The sequence below is a fragment of the Miniopterus schreibersii genome, assembly GCF_964146895.1.
Source record: "Miniopterus schreibersii genome assembly, chromosome: 1".
Classification (NCBI taxonomy): domain Eukaryota; kingdom Metazoa; phylum Chordata; class Mammalia; order Chiroptera; family Miniopteridae; genus Miniopterus; species Miniopterus schreibersii.
The window spans coordinates 200157156-200180910 of NC_138101.1; the positions used below are offsets into that span (position 1 = coordinate 200157156).

The window sequence follows — 23755 nt, forward strand, 5'->3', positions numbered from 1 at the left end:
TTCAGCAGTTCTTAGTGTATTCTCGGTGTGCATCCAGAATATTCCATCTCCCCAACATGATCACAGACCCTGACACTGACTGACTTCCCAACGAGTGGGCGTGGGAGATCGGGATTGCTGTGCATCGTGGGAAGCGTGGTGCCACGTTTCTGGGACCTGGGATGCACCTGGGCCAGGCTCATGAGAGTGTGAGTTCACATCGAAGAGTGGAGGTGGTAGTGGGCAGGTGGGGCTGGGTGTGGCCGCAGTGCCCCTGAGGCATCTGTGTGTGCAAGGGGTTCCTGCTGAGTCTTTGATGAGCAGTGAGTTCTAACTGGGTTTTCATGGAGGGGCAACACACAGGGTTTCAGGGAAGGAGACTGTACTGCAAACAGGGAGGGCACCTTTGGGTGCTTGGTGAGCTGCGGGCACATTCAGGGCATGGCGTGCTTGTGTATTCTCCCCTGCCGTACATACACATCTGCACGCTCCTGTCTGCCTTCCCTGGGGCATGCGCGGTTTCCTTTCCACACCCGCACATGGAGACGTTGACATCGTGTGCAGAAGCAAAAGGCACTGCCCAAAGAGGAAGGGGCTGTGAACAGCCCAGACCAGGGGCAGCACACTTTCTCTGTAAAGGGCCAGATAGTAAGTGTGTCAAGCTCTCCACTGTGGTAGCCAGTGTGTAAACCAGTGAGTGTGCCTGTGTCCCAGTAAAACTGGTTACAGAATGGCCGGCCTCCCTTGCCGGGCCCTGGCCTGGATGAGTCTGTGCCACCTGCGGTCTTTGGTCCTGCCTGTCTCCTGCCCAGGGTACGAGGCAGTGAGGGCATCCCCACAGCACTAGCCCGTGGCCACCGTCCTACCCCGAAGGCTGCACGAGGGCAGGAGCACATTCCTCATTGTTGGATCTTGGCATAGTAGTAACAGGAGCCCAGTAAGTGGCCAAGTAACTTTGGAGTCCTGGAAAAGTGATAGGGCCATTACAGTTGTGGGGGTCAGCAAAGGTGACGGAAGGAGTAAGGCCAGTGGGCAGGTCCAGGACCTTCTGGACCCCATTGCTCAGCAGGCAGGTGGTAAAACGGAACCCCGGACTGGCGAGGAAAGACAGGACTGCTGTCCTTAGATGCTCCCCTATGGCCCAGGACCTGTGTGCTGTTCCACTTAGGTGAGATAAATAAGTTAGCTTCCTCAGGAGAGGACTGCATCCAGAGAGGCTTGGAAGTAACCTTCCAGTTGGAGAAACATTTCTGCTTTCAAGTCTTGGAGACACTGGTTTTTCTGGATCTGAGGGATCAGGTGACCTAGAAGCCCTACCTGAGAGGCCTCTAAAGCAAGTGCCTCCGCACCTGGCCTTGCGTTCCCCGCCTGGGGAGTCCAGATGAGATAAACCCCAAGGAGAACCAACACATCCTTTGTGCACCATTCATGTCCAGGTGGTGGGGAACTCACCAGTTTATTACAACCTGCGATAAACTCAAACAAAATTCAACAGTATAGTCTCATTAAACTTCCTCTTTGGTTTAGATCAGCGATTCCCAATGGTACCCCCCAAGAATTGTTAAAACATGCAGCACCTGACTGTTTAGTCAGGGGCACTGGCCTCTCTTCCCTCAGATTGTCAAATACAGAATGACAGCAGCCAGAACAACAGCCGTCCAGTGTGGATGAGCCAAAATTAAACCTTTTTTTCTTTATCAGGTCGGCAGAAAATATATTTTTGGTGTGCTGCAGAATTTTAGTAATTAGTTTATGTGCCATAAATGAAAAAGGTTGAAAGTCGCTGGCTTAGAAGAGTAAAAATTACGTGAACGGAAGGGGAACAGTATCTCGAATTGTCAAAAAACGATGTTCAATTAAAAATGACAAGTTTTCACAGACGGGCCCTGCATCTGTTGTGGACTGTGTCCCATGGGCACACTCATTAAGTGCAAGCGCTATTTTGCAGGGTCTTCAGACCCAGATTGGAACACGCTCCCATTTCTGTGCTTCCTCAGCATCTCGTGCTCAGCCGTTGGCATCTCTGTCACGAGGTGACTCCTGTTTCCTGAGGCACCGCACCATGGCGTTGAAACCGTGTGTCCGAGTCCAGCAGGTGGATTGAAATGTCTTATGAGGAAAGGGTTCGGATGGGGCTTGTGTTTGCTGCACCTTGGGGAGGTGCTTCTGCAGTACCCTAGACTGTCAAAGACAGACTGTGAAATAGTAAAACCTCAAGAAACAGCCTTGCTCAGTCCCCCCCCCCCCCATTTCACCGAGACCCAGCCCTCGAGGTGAGAGCCCAGGCCGCGGCTCTTGTCCTGCGTGTCCGAGTGAGGCCTGGCCTGTGTCTCTCGCTGGCCCGGGGCGGTGGGGCGCCTGCTGGCCTTCCTCGGGGTGATCCTCTTCTGACCCCCGCCATGGGGCTCATTGCCCAGGGTGTAAGAGTCTTTCTCAGCTTAGTGCCTTAACTCAGAACCCACAGTTTCTAGAGCATTGTTTCCCTCTTTATACTGTTGGGAGTTTGAAGATGGGTAATGGTGCTGGGCGGTTGATCATTCCTCCTGTGAGGGGTGTGAGCGGCATGGTTCATTACAACCTGCAACTGCAAATCTTGTAAAACAAACTCTTCCTGTGTTCAGATTTGCTCCTCTAAAAATTCTGATTATAGTATTAACTTAGAACAAGGCATCTATTATGAGTTGCTGAAATACAGCTCTTGTATCACCTTTAATACAGGTTTTTTTGAAGTATAATTTATGCCTGGAAGTGAATTGCTACAGAGGTTTAGTTGCTTGGAAAATAAGTATGAGAAGAAAAGTGCCTTTTTAAAATATGTCTTTATTGATTTTAGAGAGAGAGAGGGAGGTGGGGAGAGAGAGAGAAACATCAGTGTGAGAGAGAAACACTGACTCCCACAGACACCCAGACCCCGGGTCGAGCCTGCAGCCCGGGTGTGTGCCTGCCTGGGAATCGAACCAATGACCTTCCAGTGCAGATGACGCTCAGCTAACCGAGCCAGCCCAGCCGGGGCTGTTGTGTGTCTTCTTGGGAGAAGTGTCTGCTCAGGTCCTCTGCCCATTTTTTAATTGGATTGTTTTTTTGTTGTTAAGTTGTACAAGTTCTTTATATATTTTGGATGTTAACTGCTTACTGGAGGTGTCATTTGCAAATGTCTTCTCCCATTCTGTTGTTGCCTTTGTTTTGTTGATGGTTTCTTTTGCTGTGCAGAAGCTTTTTAGTTTACTATAGTTCCATTCACTCATTTTTGCTTTTTCTTCCCTTGCCTTTGAGGTCAAGTTCATAAAACCTAAGACAAGGTCCACAAGTTTAGTACCTATGTTTTCTTCTATGTATTCTATTGTTTCACATCTTACATATTTAGGCCATTGATCTATTTTGAGTTAGCTTTTGCGTATGGTGACAAGGAGCAGGCTGGTTTCATCCTCTTGCATAACACTTGGTGTTTCTTACTGCATTTACCTATGTTTATAATTTTAAAATCTGAAGATTACAGAAATAGTTAATATCTACTGATTCTTCAGATTATGGCTTAGACATCCTCTCCTCAGGGTGGCCTTTGTAAACGGGCGTCCCTGGCAGGTTCTCCGTGTGCTGTCCTTCAGTAGTTTCCTGTCACATATGAGCACGCACTGCACACGCACACGCGTGCACGCACACACACACACAGTTACTGTGCTGTGGCCCCTTCCCCGTCCACAGCTGACGTCTAAGCCAGGACCCCTTCTTGCCCCTGTCTCCGTGCACCATGCCTGCCCAGCCTGGGCTCCCAATGACACCGAACAAGTAAATGAGCCCAGAGCCCGGAGCCGCCTCAGAGGCGGCCACCGGCTTCCCTCACAGAACTGCCTTGGAAGTTTTCAGGTGCTTCCTGACGCAACCAAGACATCCCTTTCCCATTACTCACTTGCTCTTTTCTCAAATTATTGACTATGTCTACTTCCTCCCCCTGGGAGGAGCAGGACACACTGAGAAGAGGTGACTCTTATGTTGCATGGGTCCTCCCTTCTTTGCTCTTCCCTCAAGTTCATTTTCATGTAAGTGAACAAATGTATTGTGAGGGGTGACACATTTAAATGGATCCTTCTAGTCCGGCTGGCATGGTTCAGCGATTGAGCGTCGACCTAGAATCCAGGCGATCGGGGTTCGATTCCCAGTCAGGGCACATGCCTGGGTTGCGGGCTCGATCCCCAGTCGGGGGCGTGCAGGAGGCAGCTGATCAGTGACTCTCATCATTGATGTTTCTCTCTCTCTCTCTCTCCCTCTCCTTTCCTCTCTCTGAAATCAATAAAGACTTTTTTTTTAATGTTAAAAAAATCAATGGATCCTTCTGATTCTGGTGCAGAGATATTTGAGGAGAATGAGGGGCTTAGAGACACTGATAAAACCCACCTGTTACTTTTGATATTTTAATTTATAGAAAATTCTCCATTTTCCTCATGACTGGTATGAGGTTGGGAGAAGGCTGTGTCATTTGAGAGTATTTATTGGGCACCTGTGAGAGTGGACAGAGGTGGACCCTGAGTGGACAAGCCTAGCTTGGTCTCAGATGCCTGGACCACCTGGGACGAGCTGGGTGCTGGGTGCGTGCTGTGGTGCTGAGCACTGCAGGGACCATGCTGTGCCCTGCCCCCCGGGCTCTCCTGCCTCCCTCAGTCTGTCCTCGAGTCATTGGCAGTGCTGCTCTAATCTACAACTAAAGATTCATTTTCATACTTTTCCAGTGGAAAATGTTACTGGTGTCGCCGTTTTATTTGTATAAGAAGCGTTGACAGTAGAATTTTATTTATTTTTTAAATCCTCACCTGAGGATATTTTTTCCATTGCTTTTCAGAGAAGAGTGGAAGGGAGAGAGAGAGAGAGAAACATCGATGTGAGAGACACATCGATTGGTTGCCTCCTGCACGAGCCCTGACCTGGGCCGGGGATGGAGCCTGCAACTGAGGTATGTGCCCTTGACCGGAATTGAACCCGGGACCCTTCCGTCCTCAGGCCAACGCTCTAACCACTGAGCCATACCAGCTAGGGCGACAGTAGAATATTTTATGTTAAAAATATTGATTAACTCGGGAGAACCCTAAGAGATTTGATGCTGCATAACAAACCTCTACTTAAGCTCACCAAGTAAACTGCAGTGAGTTGTAACTGAATTAAGCAAAACCAGCGTTGCCGAGTAGAGTTTATTGAAGGGCCAGCTAGGGGGACGTTGCAGGGTGGCCTGGACAGGTCTCACGCCGTGTACACATCTAACTAGACTAACATGATCAGTAGGACACCATGTGGGACCCTGTACTGGTGGTGAGGCAGGATAGTAAGAAGCTAGGAAAAGGCAAACGGAATGGGGAAACCGAGACAGAGCTGAACAAGCTGGCTGAGCAATTTACAGCCAGGTACAGAAGGTCACCAGGGTGGAAAGCCCAGGTGCCTAGCATCCAGCAAAACTGGTGCCGGACCTCATCCCCAGGGTGGCCTTTCCTCCCCCAGCATATCACTAGTCATGGGGTTTTTGGACCCCCTGACCTTCCTCCCTGCAGATGACATCTCGGCCTCAGTTGTATTTCAGCTCCAGGCCCAGAAAAGCAGCAAAACCAGACAAATGACCCCACAACTGAACTCAGGAGGAGCTACAATGACTAATGACCCCCTGCCCTGGTGCTGACCAATCAGTAGAGATCACGATGCTGGAAAAGCTGATGAATATTCTATTTAGATCCTTCCTTAAGCCCTTTACTAAACTCCCAGCCTTTAAAAACCCTCAGAACAAAGGACCCAGGGCTCTCCCTCCTGGGAGCATAACCCCGCCTTTCCCTCTCCCTTCTTCCCCCACAGGCAGGCATCTCCTAAACTCTAAGGGTCCCCACAAGACTTGCAACCGGGGGAGCAATGCACCGCGGCAGCTCATCCCAGGCTAACCTCCCGAACCTGTCTCCAAGGCCCCCTTTTCTCTGGCTCTCCAGGGAGCTGACAGCAGCCCCGCCCTGACTCACTTCTTTCCCATGACGTTTCTAGACCCAAAGCCGCCCCACCTGGGCTCTCCTGTTGCCTCTTCTGTCCCAAGCCCTTCCCTGTTTCCCTGTCCCCAGCTTTAATAAACGCACTCTCACAATCACCTGGACCTGTGTTGTGAAATCTTCCCTGCACAAAGTTAAGAACCCATACACTTCCGTCATCCCGAAGCTGACCTGCTCTGGACCAGGTCCTCTTCTTGGTGGCAGTGGGTCTAGCAGCTTTAAAAATGGGTCACATTTGACTAGGAAGTAGATTTATTCTGGAGGGTTCATGTAGCATGAAGAATATTAAGTTCAAAGAGATCCTAGAAATGTGCCCTAAATTTTCAACATGACTCTACCTAACTAGCAATATAGCTGACACTTTATAGTTTAGGACTGACAGATATGCCAAGGTAGTGGGTGTTTGGTCACAATTCAGGTGAATGAGACCCCAGAGAGACCTGTCCCAGTGCCAGAAACAAAACTAAACTCAGCATTGCGTTGTCGTCTAAAACACGGCTTCTTTCTCCCTCGAGTAGTTTTAACTGCCAGTAGCACGGGTGGTCATGGTACTCTTAGCCAGCTGCTCCCATTCAGGTCCATGTCGATGATGCTTTCCAAACACAAGCGAAGTAACTCCAGTCAATTTTCATATAAAGTAGCTAGAAACTAAGCAGTTCATTATTTAGATGCTGTGAGAAAATTCATTTCAACCTCACCAGCATCTCAGTGTCGCCTATGAGGTTAGAAGTGGTACTTGGTTCAGCTGAAGGTGCCCCCTCTGGGGCACCTGTGGTGAATGTCATGTTCATCCAAAGGGAGTAAACGGGGGCGTCGGTGATGAAACTCAAAACAACGAAAAAAGGTGCTTTGTTTTTAAAACGAATGCATCTGCTAGGCGTTGTCATTTCGGGAATTGTGGGGTATGTGTTTGGCCTCTTGATAAAGAATCAGGTGACTGCCGGGGATTTGGGTGTACAGGTGTGAGAGCCACCGAGCGTCCTGTGGCAGGTCTCCACGGAAGGAGTGCCAGCCTGGAGTCCCGATTTCCGTCCTGCTGACTCGCTTCAGGCAGGTTGTGGAACGTCATTGTCTTGGTTCCTCACAGTCCCGGGAAAGATGTGGACCATGGGGAGTGCAGATGGTAAATCTGGTCATACAGCGTAAATCTTTATTGGTTCTCCTGACCCGTAAGTCATGAGCGCGCCCTTGCTGACGTGGCCACTGCCTGGTGACAGACATAGTTGGTGAGAACTGCGGACTCGAGAGCGGACCACTCTGCTGCTTGCTCGCCTGTCGTGGTGAGAAGCTGCTGGATCTTTGTGTTCCCATCTCCTCATCGCTATCATGCAGCGGGAGGGAGAAAGGTGTGGTGTTTATAGGGTTGCGAGGAGCAAACCGCCACGGGAGTGTTATCACGACTACGGCTGGTATGTACCGAGTGCTTCCCGTGGTGTGGGCGCTTTCCACGTGCTGAGGATACAGCCTGAAGGAACACATTCCTGTCCTCAGAAGGCTCACAGCCATGTGGGACAGAGGAAGCAGCAAGGCCAGTCCAGGCTTGTTAAGTGTGACGATAGGTGACACAGGAGTGGGGGGGCACTTTCACTGGGAAGGGAAGGTTTGTGGGAAGATGCTTAAAGGAGTTTAGCTCCCCAGAAAGCAAGTGCCTGTCAAGTGTGCCGGCACCTTGTTGGGTGCTGGGGGAGATAAACCTGGCATGATCCCGGCCCTGCGGTTAGTGAGAGACCAAGTTTGGTGTAAATAGTTGATGTGAGAAATGAAGTCTTGAGGCTGGAGTGTTTGATGAACAGTGGAGGGAGTGGAGAGAAGGAGCACAGGGGAGAGGGGGCGGGAGCAGAGTTTGCAGGCTCCCCTCCTCACGAGGGAGCAGGGTCTTGGCCTGCTGAGCCAAGGCTGAGCCAAGGCGGGGGGGCACTCAGGCCCAAGCCAGGTCAGAACAGACGGGGGAGGGGAAGGGGTGCTTCACGACTTCGAATGGTGTCTGATTGTTAAATTAATTTGAGTTTCATGAATTCTAGACTATTCATAAAAATTATAACTTAACTTCATAGTCTTTGTTTCTTCACTAAACTTAACACCGTAAAATTTTTAATTAAGAAAAAGCCTTTTTTTGGTCATTACTTTGGAAAGCATGTTCCTGCACCTGTGGCTTAGGAAATGAAATGACCCACATAGCAGACACGTAGACATCAGCTTCTGCGTATGAGTTTCTTTATTTCCCGTAGAGGAGATAGGCCTTTGCTTGCCGGGTGCTTTCCTACCGCATTTATCAGAGAGGAGTGGAGGCTGGGAAAACTCAGGAAATGCGCTGGCTGACTTCAGAAGGATGGGAATCCCACAAGATCAGGAAAGGAAACTTGTTGATTTCCTTTTCATTGAACCATTATGTCCAGAGACTGGGCATGTCCGCTCATCAGTCAGTGAGTGGCCTTGGTGGCAGGTGCTGCGTGTCTGTTTTGGCATAACCTCATGATGTGACTGCCGCACCCGTTCCCACCATTACTGCACAGTGTGGTCTTACACAGCATCTTCGAGGCGTGCACTTACTGATTATAAGAACAGTTTTGTTCTCATAGTACTTTTCTACCGACAGAATGGGTGTGTGGGAACAGGTGCACGTAGACCTGTTAGTTGCAGATAGAATTAGAGCATAATGTTTCACGTCAAGGCCTTTTCTGTTTCTAAGATGTCTCTGAGAAAGAAAACATTTAGTTTGCTAGTTCTGATAAAAGGTAGTTACAGTCTATTAGTGTGACTCTGCCTACTAAGAAAGTTGTTCTGAAGTCTCCTGTCTCCCTGATGATGGAATCACAGGCACTGGATTCACTCTCCACCAGGACTAAGGGCAGGCGACTCAGGTGCAGGATTTAAGGGAGTCCCAGAAAGCTCAGTAATTAATAACATTCTAATGAACTACTTAAAAAAAAAAAAATCAAATGTGATACCAAAAAAAAAAATCCGTGATAAAAAAATCAGATTTTAAATACAGAATCAGTATTAATGATTTTTCCTTAGCTTCAGTATAGCTCCACTCAGCACTGTTACTGATAACTGTATTTCAAATTTTAACATTTTGTCATGGATTTTTTGCATTAATTTTGGTTTTATCTGTTACTGAGTTTTTTGGCACTCCTTTGAAATTTGTACCTGAGGTACCTCCCTCGTTCACCTCATTGTAGTTCCAAACCTGACTCCCACCTTAAACAACTTGAAAACCAGACGGAATATGTGAAACAATAGCTTTCAGACATTGGTCGTGGTTACCAGGCAGGTTAGGACTGTGTTGCCTGAAATACAGGAACAGATGAAATACACCCTATGATTTTATTCTGTTGAGCAGGGATCCACACACTTTCTCTCTCATGGGCCAGAGAGTGAGTATCTCAGGCCTTGCAGACCATGTGGTCCCTGTGACACTCAACTCTGCCTTTGTCTGTGGCTGCTTTCCTGCTGATTGTGCAGATGAATGGGTGTAGGTGTGTGCCAGTAAAACTTTATTTATAAAAAAAGGCAGCAGGTTGGATTTGACCCTCAGGCCATAGTTTGCCAATCCCAGCCTAGAGAAAGTTTCCACATTATGGGGGCCAGGGGGTGGGGTCGGGGGGAGGAGGGGCACTAAACAGAAACCACAGGCCTTACTGACGTGACAAAACAGAGATCAGAGTTTGGGGAGGACAAGGCAGCTAGAGTTTGAGGGTCAAAGTATAGGAGAGGAGGGAGCTACTTAGAGAATTAGACTTTGGCTGAGTACTGATCGGCACATGCACAAGAGGAAATAGCTCAAAGCCAGGAAAGGAACATTCAGAAAGGAGTAAATTGAACATTTGTGTCTGTCACTCAGGATGGTGTCAGGTCCTTTCACGGCTTTTTACGTTTTTGTTAAGGCTTAGAGCAGCTTTTTCACTTAGGGCATCCAGTAGATTCAGATAGTGGGATTGAATTACCCCTCAGATCAAAGGCTGCTGCAGACCTGCCCTGACTAATCCAAGTAACTTAATTGCAGTCCCAGAAAGAAAAGCTCCAAGTATATTTAAAAGGGTACAATAAATTCCAGCAATCAACAATGTAAAAAAATTTCAGTGTCTAGCATCTAATAAAAATTACCAGACATGCAAAGAAGCAAGAAAATATGATATAACCCAGGAGGAATGTCAGTCAGTAGAAAGACATTAAAATAACTTATAAATAAGTTGCACATATTCAAGAATGTAGAAGAAAACAAGCATAGTGAGTGAAATGAAAGGCATAAAAAAGACTGAAATAGAACTGCTAGAGATAAAAAATGTAATATCTGAAATGAGCAATGCAGTAGAGAGATTAACAGCAAATTAGCACCACAGAAGAAAAGATCAGTGAACTTCAAGACATAGCATAGCAATTGTCCGAATTACAGCACAAAGAATAAAGAAAAGTGAACAAGTGATAAAGCACTAGTGACTTTGAGTCAAAATGAACTGCTCTAAGATACGTGTAAGCCCCAGAAGAAGAGGGCATGGAAACAGTATTTGAAGAAATAATGGCTAAAATGTCCAAATTTAATGAATACTATAAACCATGAAGCTCAAAAGCCTCAAATAATCAAAGAAAAACATACCAAGGTACCACTTAATGCAACTGCTAAAAAACCAGTGGTAACAAGAAAAAAAATCTTGATAAGCAGCGAGAAGTCACATTACAGAGGAAAAGAGATACAAATGACAACGACTTCTGGTCAGAAGGTGTGACAGCCAGAAGATTACAGCATGACATTGCAATAAAGTTTAGAATTCTGTACCCAGTGAAATATTTTTCACAAATGAAAGTGAAATTAAAATTTCTAGGTTGATAAAAGCTGACAGAATTTATTGCCAGCAGACCTGCACTACAGGAAATTTTAAAGGGACTTGATGCAGAAGGAAAATGGTACTAGAGGGGAATTTTTCTCAGTAATTGATAGAAAAAGCAGACGGAAAAAACACACACCTGTAAGCACAGATGTTTTAAACAGGATCAGTACTCTTGGTCTGATGTACATATAAATAACATTCCATTCAGAAACTGGTCTCAAGCACACATAAGACGTTTGTAAAACTTGACCAGTACTGGGCCATAGTGCAAATCTCGTACATTTCAAAGCATTGTAACAATAATACCAGTGAGAATCTCTGACCTAGGTAGATTTGAGCTATAAATCAGAAACCAGCCCTGACTGGTGTGGCTGTTGGTTGGGTGTTGTCCCGTGCACCAAATTGTCCCGTTCGATTCCCAGTCAGGGCACATGCCTGGGTTGTGGGCTTAATCCCAGGTCAGAGTCATGTTTCACCCTCACATCAGTGTTTCTCTCTCTCTCCAAAACTCAATAAAAGACCTTTAAAAAAACAAACACTGGTAACAGATAATTATAAAATCCCTAAGAGTTTTAAAAAAAATAGCTTTTAAATATCATGGGTCTAAGAAGGTGATATAATGGAAGTCATAAAATAGTTGTAACTGGATGATAATGAAAATACTAAGTATCAAAAGTTGTAGAATGCAGCCAAAGTTGTACTTAGATGGAGATTTATAGCCTTAGAAAAGTAGAAAAGCTGAAAATTAGTAGGGTAAGCATCATTCTAATTAGAAAAAGAAAGCAGAGGCAGGAGGAAGATGTTCCACAGCAGGCCCAGACCATGGAGTAGCTGCGCAGCGAGCAGCTCCCCAAGAAGGACTATGTCAAGTTTCTGCACGACCATGGTTCAGGTTCGTTTGCTGCAGAACATAAATTATTAGGAAACATTAAAAATGTGGCTAAGATAGTTAACAAGGACCATTTGGTTACAAACTATAACCATCTTTTTAAAAGTAAGCGTTTCAAGGATCCTGCAAGTATAAGTGTCGGAGCAGGTGAAAAATGTGAAGCTTAATAAAGAGAAACCCAAAGAAACCAAATCTGAAGAGACTCTGAATGAGGGTCCACCAAAATATACAAAATCTGTTCTTAAAAAAGGGTATAAAACCAGCTTCCCCCAAAAGGGAGATGTGTGCTGCTGGTACACAGGGACACTACAGGACGGAACTGTTGATACCAGTATTCAGACGAGTTCAAAGAGGGGAAGCACCAGGCCTTTGGGTTTCAAGGTCGGAAGAGGCAAAGCCGTCAGACGCCGGGAGGAAGCGCTCGCCTGGGAGTACAGGGGAAGAGGTTGCTTGGAACCAGAATGGGCGTATGGAGAGAAAGGACGGCCTGATGCCAAAGTCCCACCAAATGCAAACTCACTTTGAAGTGGAATCAGTGGATATTGATTGAAATAGCAGTGCTTCCGATCTAAAGACATCAGCAATGGCCTTGAAGAAAGCTGCGCGACTAATTACAGCCGGTTACTGCTATAATGGAAGAGTCAGCTGGAAAACTGAAGGAACTGTGTTAGAACGCGCTTACTCTCTCCCCACATTTTAAGGAGTGTGATCCGTTATAAACCCCTGAAGTTTAAAATGTTTTACTGTAGCTGTTAAAGTCCTGGTTAAGGAGAACTTTTTACCTCATGTTGTAAACTAAAAGGCTGGATAAAAATTTACCCAATGCCAAAAATAAATAAAAATAAAAATTAGAAAAATAATAGGGGGAAGTGCAAAAGAAGGAAATAATAAGAATAAGAGCAGAATTAATGAAATGGAAAATTTACAGTAGAAAAAATGAAAGCCAAAGATCGGTTTCTTAAGTGGTCTAGTAAAATGGACAGACCTCTGGTGAGACTGGTAACAGAAAAGAGCATGCACGGTCGGTAGAGTGAAAGGGAGAAAGAGAAACCGCTGTGGATTTAGTGGGCTGTAAAAATACAAAACATTAAATAGAGTGTCATGCCAGTAAATTTGAAAAATTAGGTGAAACAAATTTCTTGAAAAATGTAGCTTATTAAAAGTAACTACAGAAGAAACAGAAAACCTTAACTAAGCCTATAACTATTTAAAAAATCGAAGCAGTAATTAAAAATTTTTGGACACAGATGGCTTCGTTGTTAAATCCCACCGATTTTACCCAGATACTTCCTCGGAATAAAACAGGGAACACGCGCTAATTCATTTCTGAGGCTATCACAACATTGTTACTAAAACCCAACAGGTAGTGTAATCAGAAGTGTTTCTCGCCCATGAGGACAAATAAGTTACAACCTTTGACTTGCTACTGTCAGGAACTGTAGTTCAAGCTTAGGTGATAAACTGTTGTTGTTTTAAAAATTTGTATTTATTGATTTGGGGGGTGGGGGGACACTGACTTGTTCCACCTGTCCACGCATTCATTGGTTGACCCTTGCATGTGCCCCGACTGGGGATCAAACCCTCAACCTTGGCATATTGGGAGGGTGCTCTAACCAACGGAGCTACCCAGCCAGGGCCGATTAACGGTTTTTTTACTTACGGAATTATTTGGAGTGACATTGGTTAGTAAACTTACGTTGGATTCAGGTGTACAGTCCTATATAACACGTCCCCTGTGCACTGTATTGTATGTTCGCCACCCAAAGTCAAGTCTCCTTCCATCACCACTTGTCTCCCCTTTACCCTATTCTACCCCCCACCCCCTTCTATGAGGTGGGTTTAACCTGGCATAATCCCTTCGACTTTTTCACCAAACCTCCAACCCCCCTCCTCTCTTAACAGCTGTCAGTCTGTTCTCTGTATCTATGAGTCTGTTTCTATTCTGTTTTAGTTTACTTTGTTCTTTAGATTCCACATGTAAGTGAAATCACGTGGTACTTGTCTTTCCCTGACTGCCCTTTTTCAGTTGGCGTGATAAACTCTTTTGACTCACAAAATGTGAGTGAAGAATATTGAGTGTGTGTGTTATTGTGTATTAACTTTATTGACCTATACAGTTTCTTGAGTGGATTAAAATTCGTGTTTTTGAAGGTGTGATTGTATCAATGAGGGCTCTTTCTGATGTAACTGAACCTTCACTGTTACAAGTAAAAAGGGGATTTGTTGATTCCCTAATTGAAGAATCTAAGGTGGGTCTGGCCGCAGGAGGCCAGTTTCTTCCCCAGGAGCCTCCATGCTGCAATATTCTCACAGAGGCTCCTCAGTCCTGGTTGCTGGATCTACGTGCTCATGTTCAGGTTCTCTGGGAGAGGAGGAAGGAAAGACTTTACTAATTTTGAGTTGGGTGTGTGTTCATGGAGATGAGCTAACTGTGGCCAGGGATCAGGATGCTCTTATTGGCCTGGGGGTTGGAGTCCATGTCTGCAGCTGGTGAACTGAGAGTGGGCGTTACAGCTGGCGAGAAACCGGGCTGCAGTGACCACTGGGAAAGTGAAAGAAGATTTGGTTGCAAAATTAGATCTCCGTTGCAGCAGTGGTCAGATGTAAAATTTCATGAATTCTTTATTCAAAATAATTATAGAATTCTACATAAGAAAGAATCCTTAGCCCAGCTGGCGAGATTCAGTGGTTGAGCATCGACCCATGAACCAGGAGGTCACGGTTCAATTCCAGGTCAGGGCACTTAACGAGGTTTCCGGCTCAATCCCCAGTAGGGGGCGTGCAGGAGGCAGCCCATCAATGACTCTCTCATCATTGTTTCTATCTCTTTCTTCCTCTCTCTTAAATCAACAAAAACATATTTTTTTTAAAAATTTGATCTTTAATGAAAGAAAGAATCCTTAGGCTACCACTACACAGTCATTCAGTTAGCAAGAATGAAAAAGCCTGACAAGCCTGTTGAAAAAGTAAAACACCAGAAACTCATCCCTTCTGCTGGGAGTGTGAATTGTTGCAGCTGCTTTGGGAAACAGTTTGGCTCTAAGCAGCGAAGCTGAGACTCACCCAGTAATCCAGCACTCACAGGTGCAGCTGTGCACGCCAGAGAACTGCAAGCTTCAGACACTGCACCAGGAGGGTCTTACGGTGCTTGTATTTCTCCACGGCAGGGGGCAGGGGAGTGGACAAGGGAATTACGGTTTATTTACACAGTGGAATATTACACAGCAGTGAAAATAAACGATAGGCACAGCAACAAGAGTGGAAGGGGAAAGCAAGACAAAGAAATGCAGACAGTGCAGTTTGTTCATATGTAATTCAGAAGCTGGCAAAAATAAACTGTCAGTTAGGGCTGCACACCTGGGTGATGGATCTGAAGAAAGGCAAGGAAATGATATCCATCAAGGTCAGGGCAGTTGTTACTTACGGGAGGAGAGAGTTCAGGGTCAAAGAGAAGTGCCCGTCCTTTTGGGGTTTCAGCTGTGCTCCATTACTTGGCCTGGGTGGCAGATGGACTAGTGTGTGTGTGATAACCTTATGGAAATGTACATATTTCCTATGCTTTTCTATGTTTCTGTAATACTTCATTACAAACGTGATTTTAAAATAAAAATAATCTGAAGATAGTCAGACTTGGTTATTTGCATCCAACTTAAAAAATGTGGAAAACCCAAAGCACATGTTTCTATAGAGTGGTTAACACATTTTCTTTTGTTTTTTAATTTATTGATTTTTAGAGAGAGAGGAAGGAGGGCGGGAAGAGAGAGAAACATCAATCTGTTGTTCCACTTATTTATGCATTTATTGGTTGAATCTTGTATGTGCCCTGACTGGGGATTGAGCCCACAACCTTGGTGTATCTAGATGACGCTCTAACCAACTGAGCTACCCAGCCAGGGCAAATTCAGCTTTTTTTTTTTTTTTTTAATCATATTTTTATTGATTTCAGAGAGGAAGGGAGAGGGAGAGAGAGAGAGAAATATCAATGATAAGAATCATTGATTGGATGCCTCCTGCATGGCCCCTACTAGAGTTCGAGCCCGAAACCTCGGCATGTGCCCTGACAGGCAATCGAACCATGATCTCCTGGTTCACAGGTCACCGCTCAACCACTGAGGCACGCCGGCTGGGCTAAAAACGTTTTATCTTAAACTTCTCACTGGGTCATTCTTTAGCAGTTTTACATTTTTGAAATTCTGTTTTTTACAGCTTTTACATTTTCCGTCTATGAGCTGACTGTTCTTCTTGCTTCCTAGGTCGGGGACTCCACAGCGTTATTTGAAGAAGGGTAAGGGTGACACAGCTTCACTCCTTCCTTTACCGGAGCCTCTTCCTCCTTGACCGAATCTTCCTACAGCACAGGACATACAGGTATGTCACCAGGAAGTTTTAATTGAATCAAATAGATCTTTATTTTGCTGTTACTTGTTCACTTTGCATAAAAATAATTAAATTCAAAAGCACCAAGACCTTGCTCATTTTTGGCTCGAGCAGTTTCATCTGTAACAGATGTATCTGAGTATCTTCTCTGTGCGTGGCAGGGTATTTTGGCCTGTCTCTCACCTCATTTTTATTTTTTAAAACCAGCATTAAACTTTGGGGATAATAGACCTTACTATTCTGTGTAGTTGCCCAGTAATGATTGATGAGTTTGAAACCAAGGACAGGGGCAGGCACCTCTGCCTCATTAGGCCCACCCTTCCCTAGAAGGACGCTGGTTGCAGTAGGGTGCCTGCCAGTGGCTGGGGACAGAAACCCTCCTTCGCTGAGCACTGCGTCTTTTCATGGCGTAAACTGCGCGCCCCAACCCTCTTCCTCTAGGAGTTTGAAAAGAAACAAAGTACCCTGTGTTCTAATCTCTAATTTGTGATTGAGTGGCATTTTATATTTGAAATTAAGAACTCTTTAATATGTTAAAACATTAAAATGAATATAAAATGGGTTTGAAATGTTTGCATCCAAAGTGATATTTCACGCATAGCTATTTTTGATAAATTCATAAATATCCAGAGAACTGCTATTTAAAATTTTATTCGTAATCACAGTGCCATTCAATTTTCCCCAATAGTCTCAATTTTTTTTAGTTTGTTTGAAGCAGGGTCCAAACAATTTCAGTTAGCTGATAGGTCGCCATCTCAATCAGTTGATTGCTCCTCCCTGCACTATTTCTCCTTGCAGTTTCTTTGTTGGAAAATCTAGGCTGATCATTCTGTATGTAGTCAGAGGTTTCTCTGTTTTGACTTTTGCCATTTCCATAGAACACGTCCTTCTGTCCCCTGGATTTCCTGTGAAATGGCAGGTCGGTCTAGAGGCCCCGTCCCATTCCAGGCCAGGTGTTGCACAAGGGTGCCCCAGAGGTGGTGGTACAGGCTGGCTGCTACACACCTGCAGGCACATCTGCTTGTGGCAGCAGGGCCAGTTGGGGCCTGGACTCAGAGTGATCAGGGCTGCAGCATGACATTATAAATGTAGACTCTGCCCTGATTAACTGAGATACTTCTGTAGAGAGAAATTCCCCTCATTAACTCCTTGGTTATCGTAAGGGACAGGCCCAATAGGGAAGGCATTCTTTCTCTTTATTGGCTCTCAGTGTAATGGGGTGGCTCCATAGCCATCGCACAAGTGGCCAGAGATTAGTTTATGCGTCTTTGTAAACATAAGACTGTAAACGTGTGATGTGTTCTAATTCATTGTGGTAATAATAATTTTTGTGCTTGCTAAAATGGTGCTGCTTCTGGCCAGCAGAGCCTCTCTGAGCTGACTCCTCCGTCCTTGAAGGCGACCCCTAGTCTCCCTCCCCTGCTTTCTGGGAAGATGTTTCAGATTCATTTTGTACATTTTTGCCCCAGACCTGGAATTGGCTGTTTCTCTAAGCAGCTCGGGTTTCCTTTTGTAGAAAATGATATGTTGAGACCACAGTCTGGGTGCCACGGTGCTCGTTGGCCGGGTGCTGGTTATTGTTTCTATGCCTTCCTGTTGGACAGCCAGGAAATACATTTAAGTAAAAATACATTATGAGTTCATATTGTTTTTATTTCAAATTTAGGATCATATGGCTTTCACTTCTTTGATTTCGTATGGATATCTCTTTTCTCTTGTGCTGAAAATCTTGGTTCTTAACATTAGCATCATTACTTATTTGGTTTTGTTTGTTTGTTAATTCTCACCTGAGGATATTTTTTCCATTGCTTTTCGGGGGGGGGGGGGAGATCAATGTGAGAGAGACGCATGGATTGGCTGCCTCCCGCATGCACATCAGCCCCGGCCAGGGGATCCAACCTGCAACCCAGGTAACCTGTGACCCTTTGGTGCGAGGGCAGATGCTCTGACTGTGGAGCCACACCCGCCTGAGCAAGGTACTCCATTTTTGCTTTCATGTAAAACAGATATCGGAACTTCCTCAAGAGAAGGAATTGACCGAGCTAATACATATAAAATGCCTAGCATAGTGCCTCGCACATAGTGAGTGCTAAGTAAACACTTTCTGTTATTCTTATTATTCATGTAACTTAAGCTGCCAAGTAGTGACCACTTCCACGCTGGCTGCGTGAACACAGGCACCTGTGCAGTATGACAGGCTGAGTGAGCATGTCTAGGCCCACAGGGCTGGAAGCCCACTGTGTGGATGAGGCCCGGGAAGGGGACGAGCTGGCCTTCGTGAGTGTGTGGAGGAGGGAGAGGCTCTGGAGCAGCACCTGAGCGGCTCCTGCCCTGAGACCACAGGTGGAAATTGGAGAGTCTGAAACAGATCGGTATATAGCCATGTCCTTTTTAATCTCATGCTTTATCCCAAACATTGATTTAAATATTGTAATCCACTCCTTCATATGGCTGGCGTTTGTGCTTCTTGCTCATATTTTCCAGTAAACTTGATGCTCCAGGAGCAGGAACCTTATTACCTGCAGCTCTGGCCCCAGCACGGCCTCAGGGCAGCAGCCACCTGGACCACCTGCCTGCTCTGTGTTGTTGTCAATGGACTGAACCCTCTGAGCCCTTCCTGTCCAGATGGCTGGACTTTGGCCCTGGGCCAACACAGGCCCAGCATCTTTGCATATAGTCCCGGTTGAATGAATGCTTTTAAAAAGTCCTAAATCATATGAACCAAGGGATATTGGCCATGCTGGGCCTCAGATAGCTATTGTTTCCTAAAGGATTTCCGCCTAAGTTTTACACTATGGTTTAATCAGTATACCACGGTTTTCCTAGCTGTGTGCCTGCATCAGTCTGTCTGTCTGCTCCTGTCTCTTTGTCTCTCCTGAGCAGGGCTTTTGACATGTGATTATGATCTGCCTGTTTGTCTGGATAAGAATCTGGTCTCCTCTTGTCTTATTGTCCCCATGGACAGTTAGCCATCTGCCCTCCCTGGGCAGAGCGTTTAGGTCGGGGTCAGGACGGGAGTCAGTGTGCCGGGATGCCTGCGTAAACGCGGATGGCCGGAGACTCATCCCAGGCACACCTGTCTGCTGCCGTTGTCCTCCTTCTCCCTTTGGGGCATCACTGGATGAGCCTTTTTACTCCCCTGCGGGGCTGGATGCTTTCCACATCCGTGTGTGTTTAGTGCTTTCTTGCTGGCAGGAGCCATTTTCTTTGTTTATCTGACGCTTCCCTTTTTTGGTTTTCCCCGGGCTTTCCCATCTTGGAACACCCTTTGTCAGCACAAGTGCTTTTGTTTCCAGTTTCTAATCTCCAAGTAAAATGTGGCTTAAGTGAAACCACAGAATCTGGGAACATACAAGTCATTAGAGGAGAGCGGAGGCCCCCAGTCCAGCTCTGTGCTTGTCATGAGTGCAGCTCTGCCTCCGCTGTGGGAGAGGGGCCTCCTGAGCAGCTGGCTGGAAACCAACGTTTCATGGAGCCATTCCTCAAATAGGGTTCTTTTCCCATTTCAGTGAAAATACCGCCTCAAAATATAATAAATTCATGCCTACACGTGTAGCAAACTGTACATAATGTAACAACAGTAATAATTCTGCTCAAAGGAAACTGCAGAATCAGAGTTTCAAGCACTGAGAATGCCAGATGCAGGGCAGGCAGGCCTGGTCCTCAGGGCCCAGGACACCAACTTCAGGGCGGCTGCTGCTCTCTGGTGGCTCTGGTCCTGGCTGCTCTTCAGCCCCTGTGCCCTGACTCGGTTCCCTGACTCAGTACCCTGACTTGGGTGCCCTGACTCGGATGCCTTGACTCAGTGCCCTGACTCGGTGCCCTAACTCAGGGTGCCCGGACTCGGATGCATTGACTCAGTGCCCTGACTTGGGTGCCCTGACTCAGTGCCCTGACTTGGGTGCCCTGACTTGGGTGCCTTGACTCAGGTGCCATTTTCGGTCATATGCTTCTCCTCCGTTGTTTCCTTGCACTCTTGTTGCTCAGTGTGTGTGCTGTTACTGCTCAGCAGGACCTTTTTCTTTGTGTGTGTGGGAGCAAACGCCCTCTTCCCAAGCCCGGTGCTAAGGTGAGAGTGAAAGGTGAGGCGTCACCGCAGCCCCGGTTCCACTGCTCACAGGGCCCACTGTCCTAACCAGAGGCACATGTGTCAGTCTCTGGGCCTCATAACCTCCAAGCTGCTTCCCCAGATCAGGCTGCTAAACACGAGCCTGTGAGTCCCTGAAAGTCGCTCCCCGCACTGCCTCTTTAGTGCATCTGACTGAGCTCGCGTAGTTTCTCTCCCAACACAGTCATTACAAATATTACAGAATTTCAGTAGCCTGCAGTTGTCACATCTAAACTTTAGGGGTAAGGTAAAATTTAACTATTTTTATGCCCATGTATAAGCAAGTGAAATAAGGTATTCATACTTAAATCAAGAAATCTAGTCCAAGGTTTCCACAGTCCTCCAATTTGGAAGGTTCCAGAGATGCAATTTCACTGATTCACTGCCACTGCCCACACACGGGCCACACGTGGGACTCCTGGCCCAGCTACCTACTGCTTGGCGTGAATGACCAGACTTAGCTGCAGATTAGAAATTACCATCGCAGATATTTTAGAAAAACTTAGCATTTTAATTTATGTTTATTTTAGAGAATTATAATAAGAACCAAGGAACTTCCGTTTTAATAGTGGTTTTTAGTATGAGGTTATGACCCGGTACTAGCTTTTGTAAGTGTACTCACAGTAGGTGCCATTGTTCCAGCCCAGGATCAAGGTGGACTTCAGGGGCGTCCATTATCACCCACACAGGCACTCACTGTGGTCCACGTCTGGTGTCACTTCTCTTTATTTCTTTGCATTTAATTTAAAACATTATTTCCTCATTGCCTTCTGATATCTTTACTCCCCTCCAATTTTTCCATTAAAATACATACAATGATGAAATTCTTTGGCTCTAAATATGGACAGAACTGTATTTATTATATAAGGTTCCAATGTGTCAAATGTTTGGGTTTTTAAAAAAATATATGTCTTTATTGATTTCAGAGAGAGGACGGGAAAGGGAGAGAGAGACAGACACATCAATGATGAGAGTCATTGATTGGCTGCCTCCTTCACACCCCCTACTGGGGATCGAGCCTGGAACCCAGGCATGTGTCCTGACCAGGAATCGAACCTTAATCTCCTGGATCATAGGTCGATGCTCAACCGCTGAGCCACGCCGGCCGGACCCAGGGTGCCAGATGTTTTAATGCTATTGTTACTGATATTACTTTCCTGCTAGGGTTGGTTGGGGAGGAGGGTTATCAGACTGTGTGATGGAGAGAGATTGGGGTGTCCAGGCTCCTTAGACTTTTTATTTTTTATTTAAAATGTTTTTTATATTTTTATTAAGAAAAAAATCATCATTTAAACCACTTAAACTGCACAATTCAGTGGTTTTTAGTATATTCACAACGTTACACAACCTTTCCAGAACGTTTTCATCATCCCCACCAAGAAGCCACACCCACCAAGAAGCCATGTGGTCATTCTCCCGTGGACCACCCGGCAACCAGTATGCACTTTCTGTTTCTGTGGATTTGCCTTTCTGGGCATTTTATATAAACAGAGTCATACAATAGGTGACCTTTTCTTTCTGACTTCTATCACGTGGCAATGTTCATTCATGATGTAGCATTAGTATTTCATTCCTTTTTATGGCTAAATAATAGTACATTGTATGTATATACCACATTTTGTTATCCAGTCGTTTCTGGATGGACATTTGGGCCGTTGATACTTTTTATTTATTGACTATTGTTAATGAACATTTGTTAGTGAATACTGCTGCTATGAATGTTCATGTACAAGTCTTTGTATAAACATGTGTTTTCAGTTCTCTTGGGTATATATGTAGGAGTGGAATTGTGGTAAATCTGTGCTTAACTTTTTGAGGACCTGCCAAACTGTTTCCACAGTGGCTGAACCAATTTACACTTCCCCCAGCAATGTTTTAGAGTAACTATTTCTTCACATCCTCACCAATGCTTGTTATTTTACCTTAAAAAAATTATAGCCATCCTGGTGGGTATGAAGTGGTAACTCACTGAGGTTTTGATTGGTATTTGCCTGGTGACTAATGATGTTGAACGTCTTTTCATTCGCTTGTCAGCGATTTCTGTATCTTCTTTGGAGAAATGTATACTCAGATCTTTTGCCCGTTACTTAATTGTGTTATTTGTCTTTTTGTTGTTGAGTTGTAAGAGTTTTTTATGTATTCTGAATACTAGACCCTTATCAATAGGTGATTTGGAGATATTTTTTCCCATTTGGTTGTTGTCTTTTCACATTCTTGATAATGTCCTTTTATGTACAAAAGTTTTCAAATTTGGTGAGGTTCAATTTATCTATTTATTTTGTTGATTGTGCTTTTGATGTCATATCTAAGAATCCTTTGCCATATTCAAGATCATGAATATTTACCCCTATGTTTTTTTCTGTGAGTTTTATGGTATTAGCTCTTTATAGTTTAGTTGTGGATCCATTTTGAGTTAGTTTGTTCATATGGAGTAAGGTAGGGGTCCAAGTTCATTCTTCTGCCTGTGGTTACCCAGATTTCCCAGAGACTATTTTTCCCCCACTAAATGATCTTGGCATCATTGTCAAAAATCATTTGGCCATAGATGTATGGGCTTATATCTGGACACTCACTTCTATTCCATTGGTCTATATGTCTGTCCTTATTGTCAGTATTATACTGTTCTGATTATTGTAGTAAGTTTCTGATGAGATATCAATTGTTAATTTCATTGAGGAAATTTTTGTATGTGAGGAGTTGCTTTTCTCTTTTGTTGCCTTCAAAGTTCTCTTTCATCAGTTCGATTAGAATGTGTACTAGTGTGGATCTCTTGGAGTTTATCCTAACTGGAATTTGTTGAGCGTCCTGGATATGCAGATTAATATTTTTTATAAAATATGGAAAGTTTTTGTCCATTATTTTTTCAAATGCTCTTTTCACCCCTTTCTGTCCTTCCTCTGCTTCCTGGGACTCCCATAACATATATGTTGGTATGATTGATGGTGCCCCACAGGTTTTTGAGGCCCTATTCATTTTTCTTTTTTCTTTCATTACTTAAACTGGATAAACTCAATTGACTTATCTTTAAATCTCAATTGACTTGTCTTCAAGTTCTCTAATTCCTTCTTCTGCCTGCTCAGTTCTGCTGTTGATTCCCTGTAGTGAGTTTTTCATTTCAGTTATTGTGCTTTTTAACTCCAGAATATGTGTTTGATTCCTTTTAAAATGTTATCTTTATTGATACCCTCTATTTTGTAAGACATTGTTCTGGTGTTTTTTTCTGGTTCTTTGGACATGGTTTTCTTGATCTTTTTGGAAATATGCAAACTAGCTGATTTAAAATCTTCGTAAGTCAAATGTCTAGGTTTTCTTCTGGACATTTTCTATTACTTGCATTTTTTCCCTGTGTATGAGCTATACTTCCTTGTTTCTTTCCATGCCTTATAATTGGAAATTGGACATTTTTAATATTATAATGTGGCCCATCTGGAAATGAAACTCTCCCGTTACGGTTGTTGTCTATGTGATGGCTTTTTTGAGCTAATTTTGTAAAGTTTATATTCTTTATCATGTGTGGTCATTGAGGGCTCTGTTCCATTAGTGTAGCGGTCAGCTAGTGATT

The 23755-nt window shown here is 44.9% G+C and overlaps 1 protein-coding gene and 1 pseudogene across 4 annotated transcripts in view; both read left to right on the forward strand.

Moving 5' to 3' along the window:
* The window catches only part of TRAF3 (TNF receptor associated factor 3), a 97824-nt gene that overhangs the window by 41253 nt on the left and 32816 nt on the right, over positions 1-23755 (forward strand). For all 3 annotated transcript variants that reach the window (XM_081131631.1, XM_081131630.1, XM_081131632.1), the window contains exon 2: positions 15962-16076. The gene's annotated coding sequence lies outside the window, so the exon portion shown is untranslated. The remainder of the gene's footprint in view (positions 1-15961; positions 16077-23755) is intronic.
* On the forward strand, positions 11525-12258 carry LOC308552362 (peptidyl-prolyl cis-trans isomerase FKBP3 pseudogene; annotated as a pseudogene). Its single transcript has one exon. The product of its transcript is annotated as a peptidyl-prolyl cis-trans isomerase FKBP3 pseudogene (transcript).